Source organism: Lepidothrix coronata, unplaced genomic scaffold, assembly GCF_001604755.1.
Source record: "Lepidothrix coronata isolate B3197 unplaced genomic scaffold, Lepidothrix_coronata-1.0 Scaffold129, whole genome shotgun sequence".
Classification (NCBI taxonomy): Eukaryota; Metazoa; Chordata; class Aves; order Passeriformes; family Pipridae; genus Lepidothrix; species Lepidothrix coronata.
In genome coordinates this window covers 1,597,972-1,610,032 of record NW_016690309.1, presented here as the reverse complement: position 1 = coordinate 1,610,032, position 12,061 = coordinate 1,597,972, and the positions used below count along the sequence as shown (strand labels likewise).

Here is a 12,061-nt window from a genome sequence, read left to right as displayed (position 1 = left end):
GAAGATGACTTGAGGTATTCAGGAACAGAGAGGCCAAGAGGAACTATTGCTAGAGGCAAGAGATTCCTGATAGCCTTGTGGTGGGGACAGCTTTTGCTGGGGTGGGTTAAAGATTATACTAGTCCCAGGGAAGCACCAGAAAGCCAAGTTTCCATAATTGATGCTGGGAAAGCCAGCTGCTGACTGCTCATGTTGTTGCTCTGCAGGTGGGAAGAAACCATTTGGATCATCTGAGTTTCCTCTGGACTGCGCTCACAGCAGTGGATTTGCTCCTGGGGCAATGTGTTACCACGAGTGCTGAAGGAGGAACAAGTCAGGCTCAAGGTGTGACTGGAACCCACACAAAAGTGGAGGGGGATTAGCTCCTACAAACCAGTCACCTCCCAGACTGTTCTCCTCCCTTCCACCTGGGAAATACAGGTAGGAGGAAATAGGCTTGTGCTTCCTTTCATTGCTCTTGCAGAGCAGAACTGCCTGACTGTGTGAGGGGAGCTAATTGTCACCTCAGGGCATCACATGCTACAAAAGTGAGTGCTGTCAGCTGACTTAAACACTGGAGCATTGTGGAATGCATTCAAGAGTTTGAGAAAGGGCTGCTAGAAAAAAGCTGTAAGTGCCCAAACTATGAAGCAGCACAATTTTAAAGACATTTCCATTTTAATAGTTTGTTATGAGTGTTGGTAAACCTGCCTTTTAAATTGCTCACTCCATTTCTTAAGAATCTCACCTCTTCTACACCGGTTTGAGGTTGTGTAGCTCCCATAAGGGCTGGGGGAGGGATAAGACAAACTGCAGGTCACATCACTGCTGAGAGCTGCTCACTGGCTTTAAAGGAGCTTTGGGAACTTCGGGAATATCTGGTGTTCCCATTGGGAAGGCTGGTTTGGGCACTTGTAGGGGACAGGGAGCTGCTGGTGGATGGCTGTGGTGGTTGTGCTGCAGAGGAAATACTGGGGGGTCAGGGCAGGGCTACTCTCCACACCAGAGGGAACATGAAGGATTTCAACTCCACTGCTGCTTATTTTCCAGCTAAATCTAAATCTAGATCAAAATCTAAATCTAAACCCCATGCTAAGACCTTTGAACTAACAACAGCCATGCCCCTCACTGGTGTGCAGGCAGCCACGAGACTGGGTTGCTCACATCAGTGCAGGGTCTCTGTTCACCTCTTTAAATTACTTTTAAACTCGATGCCGTGGTTTTTGTCGCCAGTATTGAGTTCAGAGGTGGCTTTCAGAGGAACACTTTGTCTGCAGCACACGTTTGGGCTTCCCTGGTTTGGACTTGTGTCTAGGGCAGCGCTCTGAGCTGGTGGGAAACAAACTGGAACCAGTCAGGAATTGCCTCCCAGCTGTGCCCTGCACCGAGCAGGAGGGCCCTGCAGCAGCACTGCTTTGGCACATGGTCTGTGGCACAGGGGCTCATCACCAATGACCTGGCTGCTTTTTTGGTGAGGGAAGCTTGGGATCTGCTCGGATCCTGTCTCACAGAGGGATGCAGGAGGAGACTTGGCACTTGGAGTGAGCCTGGAGAGCTGCTGCAGGCCAGGACTTGGCTCCCCCACCTCCCCCAGCAGCACTGAGGGTGTGAGAGCAGCAGCTGGCCTAACTTTTGTTATTAATGTGGTCCCTGGCTAACACAGCAAAACTAAGAGAGAACTCTGGTTTCCTGCAGAGTTTCTGGAATATCTAGAATTGTACAAATTAAATACATCTTTTGTCCCATCAGCTGGGCTGGGTGGGAGGGGGATGAAACCACACAGGATACAATTTTTCTCTGTTTTTTACTAGAGGCCGTATTTTACAATATTCACTTGCAAAGAGTAGTGATGTGAAACCAATAGGGTTGCTAACATAAATAAATATTACTTACTGTAAATAATGGTTTCTGAAGTAATCCTGTGCTTCTGAAAGTCAAGTATTTTTCAATTAGTGGCAATGTTTTTCATTTGATAGATCCTGAAATGGTTGATACTCCTGAACACTGTTCTGGAAGGTAAAAACATCCAGGAGAATTTTTGAGGTGTTTTTTGTTGATTTTTTTTTTTAATGGAAATATGAAGCATTCTAAGTTCTGATTTATGAGTTTTGAATAGAGGGAACAGATAAAGGTTTGAGGATATAAACTGAAAGGTGATCACTGAAAAGCTGTGTCCTCTCTCACTGAAGAGCTGCAGCCTGACTTTTAATGATCTGAAATGTTTTCTTCCTCCTCTTAAGGTTATTAAAAAAAACCCCAACAAACTCAAAACACCTTGGGCCTTCCAAAGCATCTTAAAAGAGTGAATGGCCAATTACAAGTAAAAGGGAAAGTGAGTTGGACTTACTCATTCTCCATTATATATAAATTCTTCATTACATATAAAACATTTATAAAACCCTCACGTCCCCACCAGGGTGCTCAGATGAGTCACCTGGGGCTGAAATTCATCTGGCTGACTGTTGCCAAATTTTCCTGGAGGTGAATACGTGGCAGCCACTAAACAGCTGATTCACCTGAAGCAAAGTTAATTTGCATTGTTCACCAAAAAAACCCCAACCCTGCTTTGGTTTTGTATAGTTTGAACTGTGCTCAGTTCCTTTCAAGACCTCAAGGCATCGTGACATCATGATATGGATGTCACGTAAGGAACTCCAGACTTATTACTCCACCTGAGACTGTGCTTGTTTTCATGTAATTTTCTGATAACTGGAATGACCAAATAGCTTTAATTGTATTCCTGTCATAGAGGAAGATGACTTGAGGTATTTAGGAACAGAGAGGCCAAGAGCAACTATTGCTAGAGGCAAGAGAGTATATTTTTGTCTGCTTCTTGAAGGTCTGGGGCAGGCATGTTGCTTTGGAAAGGAGATTATTGCTATGGGTAGTGTGATTTAATGGCAGGGAGTGGGGTTTAATCTCACCTGACTTTCCTTAGGCACCAAAATGGTTAAATGTCTTAATTTCTAGACCCCAGGGTCCTTTATTGTCAACAGATAGCAACAGGCACCTCTGCAGAGCTCCTCTGGTCCTCCTGGGGCATCAGCCTGGGTGAATGATGCTGCAGGGACTCCCTTTTTGTCTTTACTGGCTCTAAAAAACCCCAGTAATTACCCAGGTCAGGTGCAGGAGCCTAAAAGTCCCCTGCCTAACTCAGGGAGGGAGTAGTCCCACTGCCCCCAAAAACCAAGTTATAAAAACGTGCAGGATGGATTTCTGTAAACATGATCTTCAGCCTCACACTGCCACAAGCAAATCTACAAAATACAACCTCCCATGTAAATATATCTTCTATGCAAATGTACAAACACAGAGCTTCTCTGTAAATATACATATTTACAGTCCAGTACCACCATGTGGAGTTTGAACTGGAATCTCCGTGTTCTGGTTAGAAACCTTCTTCCCTTGTATTTATTCGTGAGCAGATTTGATTTTTAACACATACAACAGACCTGTAGCACACCAAAAGATTCTGATGGAAAACCCGAGGCCTGTGGGTATTTCCTCACACACAGCTCTGGAAAGAACCACAAACCTTGGAATATTTCTGTGTCAGTGGCAGGGACTGAATGATCTGAACGTCTCTGATTCCAGCTCATCCCAATCTCTCAAAAGCTGATCTTCCCAGTGTTCCAAACCTGTTCCCACACAGCAGCTCTGCCATATCCCAGATACTCAGGTATCCTGATATAACTCAGATACTCAGGTATCCTGGCTATCCCAAATATTCCAGTATTCTGCACTTTGGCTGAACTCTCACCCAGCAGTGCCATCTCAGATCCAAGAGAGCACAACGGGAAGCACAAGGGGCTTTACAAGAACCTGCCCTTCTGTGCTAAAATTCAGGCACATGATAGGAGAGAAAGGCCTCCTTTCATGCTGACTGACAATCTGAATTCAACAGATGTGCTAGAAATCGAAGGCCAGGTTTAAAAAGCAAGCAGGAAAACTTACCATGTGATTTATGATGTAGCTTGTTGGGGCGCTGCCGTTCCCTGCTTACACCATCTCCTAATGCACCAAAAATATTGACAGGGATATTTAAAAAAACCCAATCAAAAAAACCCACAAACAGCAAAACTCTGGTATTTAACAGTAGTGCCTGATTCAGCAAGAAGAGCAGTTATAGAGTGTGTTCTTTTATTAAGCCTAGTAAATTTTAATTTTTTTATTTTTTTTTTTATTTTTTATAATTCCTTTGCCATGAAGTGATCAATTTATTTATAAGTGAAGGTCATGTATTAAATGGGTGTTTCTGCAAGCTCTACTCAGTGTAAGGGATCTTTACTTATGGGGATGGTCAGTTCTAAGTGTTGTAACAGGTCTTAGCAACTTCCAGCTGAGGTTAAATGCAGGATGGTGTGGTTTGTAGCTTGACACTAACTGAGCTGTACAGAAAAATTAGTGAGAGAAGGAAAAATGTGGCCATAGGAACTATATGTATATGTATTATGCTATTTGCATATTTATCTATTTATTTATCTGGCCCACAGTTTCTGTGTATGCACCTTTTATATGGAAATGCAGCTTAAGTTTCTTGGTAAAATTCAAGTTTAAACCCCTGAGCTGAACAAAAGCTCAGGCCAACCTACATCAGGTGAACATCCTGCTCCTTTTACCGTCTCTTTTTGCCCTGGAGCTCTTTGCCCCCTTTGGCATCAGCAAAATTCAATCTATTAAAATAGTTGCCTAGCATTTTATCCTAACAAAGGATAAAAACAAACAAACACTTCCATGGAAATTGAACTGCTCCAAACATTAGGTTGGAGTGTTCAGGTACCATTTGCAGAGCTTCAAGGTGCTGACTTCTTTCAAGGGCCATGAAGTCAAATAAAACTGAAAGCCATGAGATTTTAGGGGATTGAGGAGCAGGACTCCATCTGAAAGAAGGTGGCAATGTTGGTTTCCAAAGCAGATCAAACTGATATTTTTATACCTCTGAATAATGAAAATATGAATACCTTGAGCTGGATCCCAGCTGGATTCCTATGAAACACTCCAGGCTCTCCACTCCCCTGGCAGGAAGGTGGGTGCTGCAGGGGCAGAGGGGGCACAGCAGTGGCCCTGAAGAGGACAGTGCCTGATCCCTGTGCCCTCATCCAGCAGTAGGGAGTCCCTGGGGGTGCTGGAACTTCTCAGTCCCCACCTCACCTCTGCATTTCATCCCACTGAGGAGGTTACACCCCCTTTCTTTCTCCCATTTCCATTTTTCTCTCCCGATTATTAACAATTTTTTACAAGAACTGCTGCTTCCTCCAGGAGACCTGAAACAAGATTCATGTGCTGCCTCTCTTACCCTTCCTTGCCAGAGGCTCAAATTGCTCCAACTGCACAACTCCCTCTATTTAGGAGGGAGGAAGCTGGTTCAGCACTTGAATTTTGATCTCCAAACCTGTGGTTTGGCCCAGAGTTGTATATTTACTCCAAGGTAACTTTTTTATTTACCTGTGCACAACACAGGGAATTCTGTCATTTGGGGAAATAAAATGTGTATTAATGGCATAAGAGAAAAAAAAATAATTCTTGAAATAGTTACTTCTTTTACCAAAGAGCTTTATTTTCTGCTTTCACTTTTCAGTATTGAGGGTTAGTTTTCTGAGTCAGAGATCAAGAGAAAATATGTAATAATTGCTGTGTTGAGAGCCAAATTTCATTGTAGGATGAAAGTCACTGTGTTTCCTGCAACTGTTCTTTCTGTGTATGATTTTTGTTTCCCCCACAACTGAATTTGTGTGGCTTTTCCAGTATGAAATTTAAAGCCGTTTCTTTTAAAATAACTTCCTGAAGATACTTCGAGAAAGAGCTTTTTTAACATTAACAAAATTATCAAGAGTTAAATAGGAGTAAAGCCTTTGCAATTTAATCTGGTTCTGTGGTGGATCCAGGTAAGTTGCCTTGCACATAATCATCCAAGCAATAAATAATGTTTAACTTTGTTCACTTGCAGCTGGGAGCAGGAGGGTAACACCCCCAACACCAGCACTGGAAACAGCACAACGTACTGGAAGGGATGTTGGAAAGACAATTTTAGGCAGAAATGTTTCTTCCCTCTTTTCCTCTCTGCCTTTCCCATGTAAAAAGCAACAGGAGAAGTTGAGGTGTGTCGTGATGTGGAAAGACAAGAAGCCAAGGAGCCTGGGCAATTTCAGCAGAGTGCAAGAGGCAAGAAAACAAATGTTTTTTTCGTGGTTATCTGAGCCGTACTGCCAGTTTTGCAGAGAAACATGTTTTGACACTCTGGTGGAACTGTGACTGGTTTATTATTTTTAAATTGTCTCACAGCTGCAGCCAGATAAGTGTCTGCTGGGGTGTAAAATGTCCTTTGGCTGCAACAGGATCTTTGTGCATGGCTCAGTGACCCCTGCTGAGCAGCATTTCTGGAGTCACAGAGGAAGAAAACCAGCGCTTGGTTGGCCTCACTGGACTGAGGTATGGCTTGGTTGGAGTGATAATTTATGAAGCAATGACATTTTTTTGTTGTGAACAATTATGACTGCCAGCTGGTGGCTTATTCTCAGTTCGTTCTACGTCACTTTTCATTATTTGCTCATTTTTTTTGCATCTGTGTGCACGCTTCGTATTGTGGATCTGTTGTACACTCATTTTTTCATGAGAGAAGCTTAAGCTTCTTGCAGTTGCCCAGTGGTGAGTGCAGTTATCAGATATGCACCTTAACATTAGATGAGGGGCAGAAAGGCTGGAATAATTCAGAATGATGAATTCAACAATAGCTATTAAATATACACACTCTAACAGAAGTCAATTTTCTTGTGTCCACTATAATCTTACATGGAAGAAATTGGAAGCCACAAAAATAATCTTCACCTCTTCGGTGCTACCACCACCAGTGGCTTTCTGTGCCCACAGAATGGGAGAGCTGAGGATTTGGCAGGTGGTGCCTGAGATGAGACTTTGCCCAGAGATTCCCATTCTTTGGTGTGATTGTGCAGTCCCATGGCATCAGCAGCTATTATGCAGCAGCTGCATAATCAGGCATTTATTGGAAGAGGTGGGGAGGAGGAAGGCCACATGTTTGTCCCCTGTGTTCCCTAATGGCAGAGGATGATACAATTGGAAAAAAAGCATCGTGTGATTTTGGTTTTTTGATGTGCAGCTGTTGGTTCGTGTTTTCTGACTGCTCAGTTAAGTGTGACGGGATTGCAAGGGTAGGAAAATGTGCTGCTGGGGTCACAACAACCCCCTGCAGCTCCAGGCTGGGGCAGAGGGGCTGGAAAGCTGGGAAAGGCCCTGGGGGTGCTGGTGACAGTGGCTGGACATGAGCCCAGGTGTGTCCAAGAAGGCCAAGGGCACCTGGCTCGGATCAGGAATAGTGTGGCAGCAGGACCAGGGCAGGGACTGTCCCCCTGTGCTGGCACTGCTGAGGCCACACCTCAAATCCTGGGGGTAGTTTTGGGCCCCTCAGGACAAAAAAAAGACATTGAGGGGCTGGAGAGTGTCCGGGGAAGGGAATGGAGCTGGGGAAGGGGCTGGAGCAGCAGGAGTGGCTGAGGGAGCTCAGGGGCTCAGCTGGAGAAAAGGAGGCTCAGAGGAGAACTTATTGCTCTTTACAACTGTTTGAAAGGAAGCTGAAGACAGGTGAGGTTTGGTCTCTCCTCCCAGGGAACAAGGGACAGAAAAAGAGGAAATGCCCTCAAGCTGTGCCAGGGCAGGTTTAGGCTGGACACCAGGAGAAATTTGTTCACTGAAAGGGATGTCCATCCCTGGCACAGCTGCCCAGGGCAGGGGTGGAGTCCCCATCCCTGGAGGGATTTCAAAGCCATGTGGATGTGGCACTTGGGGACATGGGTTAGTGGTGGCCTTGGCAGGGCTGGGGGAACGACTGGACTCAATGACCTTAACGGTCTTTTCCAACCTAATGATTCCATGAAAACTGATTTTGGTGTGAGTGACTCTTCTGGGACTGCAGCCTCACACATTCCCCACATAAATCAGATTTTAAAGAGCCATTCTCCTTAGGGTCCTCATTTTGGCCTTCTGTGCAGGATCTAGCTTCCCATTCTTCCCACTGTTGCTCATATTCCACAAGCTCCCTTGCCAGTTTTGAAAATCACTAATAATGGCTGTTTTGTTGTATCTCAAGACATTTCCTCGGTGACTTGCCAACTTTGAAAGAAATGCACACTTAGGTGAGATGAATCCCACTGGCAAACTTCATCTGGTTAAATGTTAGTGACTCTTACAAACTAATCTTCCAGCATGATGTCAAAAAATTAATCAAGATAAGCTTCCAAGCAATTCCATCCATTGAGAGAAGGTGGAATGAACAGCCTTCTGAAAAATGCCTCTTTCAATGTGCTGGTGAGGGTGCTTAAATAACTAGTAGATGTAAGACTTTTAAATGGCCCAACTGAGGTTAATCCTGCTCTTTATCAACAGTCAAGATTTGTATAAATAGATCTTGCAGGTATTGGGTATTTTTCTGTCTTTGTTTGCTGCAGTCCTCTATCACCCGACATCTGCTCGCCATGAAGGATTTACAGGCTGAGTTCAAATTGCCTTTTAATGTTCTTTTAGCCTTGAGCTTCTTAAACTTCTTACAGTTTGACAGAACTCAGATAAGCTCTGCAGCTCTTTCTGAATGCTTTCCCATCTGGTATTACAATTTTTCCTGCTCCAGGCCCTCGTGCAGGTGGTGTTTCCCCCCAGCAATCTCACTGCTAGTGAGATAACAGCTCCCTACTTCTAATTGGCATCTCCTCTCTATATACTCCAGAATTCCATTAGCTTGGTTATTATCCATCACATTGTGTAGGGAACTGATGGTGAGTATTGTGTTACTGGATATTTCAAATTTACTCACGTGCTTCCCTGCAGCCCCCTCACAGTATGCCAGCTAAGGGCCAGCTAGAAGAATCTTGCTCTTGTTACAAAAGTATTGCAGAATTTAAATTTTTTTTTTTTACACAAATTACAATAATGGAAGTATTCTCAAATACTTTCAGTGTGGCCCCTCAGTAACCAGATCAGCTTTTCTGTCTCATCTGTCAAATGGAAGCACCAAAACTTGAGTAGTTTGGCACTGTGGGGATAAATACAGCACAGCCTAAGGATATCATAAGGAATACTAGGGATTCATGGACTTTTATAGTACACAGGAGCAGCTCTAACTCCAGCTATGGCCAACAGTCATGAGAACTGCCCCTAAGAAAGATAAGGAAATGTCAGACAATCCCCTGGATAATTTTTACTAATTCTGCTCTTTATTTATTTTATTTCTGCATTTATTTAACTAGAATAAAGGAAGAAACAAAACTGAGGCAGTGATTGCCCTCACAGGTTAAATTTATTAGTGTAACAAACACTAGGGAAGACTTGGATTACTCTTTTCTCTACCTTTAATGCTTAACAAGGTGTTTTTTCCTTATTATTTCACTTGTCTCTAACTTTTTCACATGTCCCTCACAGCCAAGTCTGGCTGTTGGGCTGCTTCAGGTATTTTTAGTTTTGCTTTACGTATTCCCAGGGCAAGTCAACCTGAACAAGTGAACCAAGCTTATTTTTTTTCTTCAGTAGCATCACAATTAAGCAGTATTTTTAACACATCCACAGGAATGCAGCCACATGTAGCTGTTCATGCAAACACTGGGGCTCTTTTTTAATTAGGATGCCTGTTTTTGTTATGCTCTGAGAACCTTCAGTAAACATTAAAAAAAAAAATATGGAGTCATCTGTCCTGTAATTTCCTTTAAAATGTCTTAAAATGCAAATTAAGCAGGTGTCCTTCTAGTGGACCTTTTTCCCTTTCAGATTTGAGCCCAACAGTCATTTTTCTGCCAGGTGACCAAGTGCAAACACCTTTCTATCACTGCTTTTTAACTCTTACTGTAAACCTACTGGGAAGTGAGATAACTTAAATTTATTTCACACATAACCACTTTTTACAGCTCTTTTTCACCCTCTTGTATACTCTGAGGTGTGCCAGCTTCCTACCAACTACTCCTTTGCTGCTGCTCTGTGGGGACTCCGTAGTTTTGTGCTGATTAAACTCGTTTCCCTCTTGTTTAAAGTAACGTGTCCCACTTTGGGATCACGTTCTCACCTGGCTGGGACTAAAATTAGCAGCATTTCTAATTGTGTTTGAATGAAATGTCACATTCCTGCCATTTAATGCCTTAGGCTGGTTTAAGCATTTCCAATTTCCAAGAAATTTTTTAGAGTGGATTTCAAAGTGTTTTCAGAGGCGTGGTTTTTTTTTCCTGAAGTGAACTGCAGATGTGTGTGCACATGTATTTATGACAGTGTCGATCACATAATTTCCCCAGATCCTTTTTCAGTTCCTGAAAATTGTTTGCTGACTGGCATCAGTGTTCTCTCATGATTTAATGACTCAAATTTGGATGCTTCTTGATCTATTTTGCTTCAGAGGCTCCAGCAGCCCTGTATCTGATCTCTTGCTAATGATGAAAAACTGACTGTGCCTAATTCCTGGCCTTTTCTTGAACTGTTCAGTGAAACATCATTATAAAAGTCAGGTCATGCAAACACGTTTTAGCACTTTCCTGATGAAGTGACTAATTTCTTGCTGTGATTGTTTTTGTCATGATCTAACCAGGGGACAGTGACAATGAAAGCAATGATGTGGTGGATTCCTGACCTCAGCTGTCACTGAAAATAATTGTCTGCCATCCTTACCATTTACAGTCATGTATTCAGCATCAGCACAGAAGCTTAGGATGAGTTCATCACTGAATTTCTTTACTATCCCATAGTATGCCATTATTTCATTTGGAAATCTTAGCATACTCAAAAAGGATTATTTATTACATGTGGCTTTTTGTTTAATGATTCCTATGAGAATAACAAATGTGTCTGTAAATGGTCAGCTTTATTACCTCCTTGTTCCTCCTTGAGTTAGGGATTTATTTGTTTCTTGACATCCAAAATATTGGTTGGGAGTTGATTTTCCAAGCTGAAAGCAATGGGATTTTACTTCAGAGACTCTTCTCTTGTTGTTTTTTTTTTCTTCTTCTTCATCCTCACTTCAGTTAAAAGCACCAAGTGTACATAGATAGTTGTTTTGAAGGTATTTTTAGTAGTTCTCTGGGCCGTACACTACTGAAGATGGACAGTTTTCTGTCCATCATTTTCTCTTTTTTTTTTGCCTTTTTTTCCCTTTTTTTTGTCCTTTTTCTTTTTTGAAAATGTCCTTTCTTTTATTTGTTCCTTAGAAACAAATTGTTTCTTAGAAACTAACTGTTACTGCATTTATGCAAACTCTTGCCACTTTGCACAAATGCAGTTATGCCTCTTTAGATCCTGAACTCCAGCTCCTGAACACCTCCCCTTTTATTTTCATTCCCACTGGCAATATCTTTGGCTGGTGCTGTTTATTCTCCCTGCCACGTGCTTGTCCACCTGCCTTATTTAGTCTCTGAAAAACTAGAAGCAATTAGTTGAATTTCATCCATGCAATAAAAACCTTTGGTCCCTGCCACTTAAAGCTGAGACTGTAATCCAATACAAGGTTTGGGAGCTACTCACTGCTTTATACCTTTGCTACTCTAGACCCAGCTAAAAGCATGTCAGACACAATTATGCTCATTTTCAGTTATATTTGTATCCAGATATCTAAATCAGGAGTGACTGTGAGCTTATTTTATCTTTCAGTGCATATTTAGGAGGTGTAAAACGTGCACGTGCTGTTACAACCACTGTGGAGCATCTGGCACCTCAGAGGACGTGAGAGGCAAGACTTTTGTAACCACCCAAACACCTGCAGAGTCTTTTAACATGTTGTGACAGAGAAGATGGAACTGGTTGCTAAAACTCGGGCTGTCACACTCGTTCCTGTGTGTGCTGCTGTTGTGACACTGTGCAGAGAAATTGTGGGTTTAATTGGAGCCTTCTGATTTCGCACCGATTTTCTGCGACTTCGGTGGTTTTATTCCGGGTTTGGGTGATGGAGATGAGGCAAATGATCTCGCTGCAGAAAAAAAACTCTACTCAAAATGCCTGAGGAAATTTAAATATGGAAGTTGTTCAGTTCAGGAACTGCTCTGCAGTAATTCTGCTGGCTTTCATTCCCCAGTGGGCAGAGCTCTTTCAGCCTTCAGACAACCTT

The 12,061-nt window shown here is 42.8% G+C and overlaps 1 protein-coding gene across 1 annotated transcript in view; it reads right to left on the bottom strand.

Annotated features, from left to right (window-relative positions):
- The window catches only part of KIAA1644 (KIAA1644 ortholog), a 236,596-nt gene that overhangs the window by 9,452 nt on the left and 215,083 nt on the right, over positions 1-12,061 (bottom strand). The gene's annotated exons all lie outside the window — the stretch shown is intronic.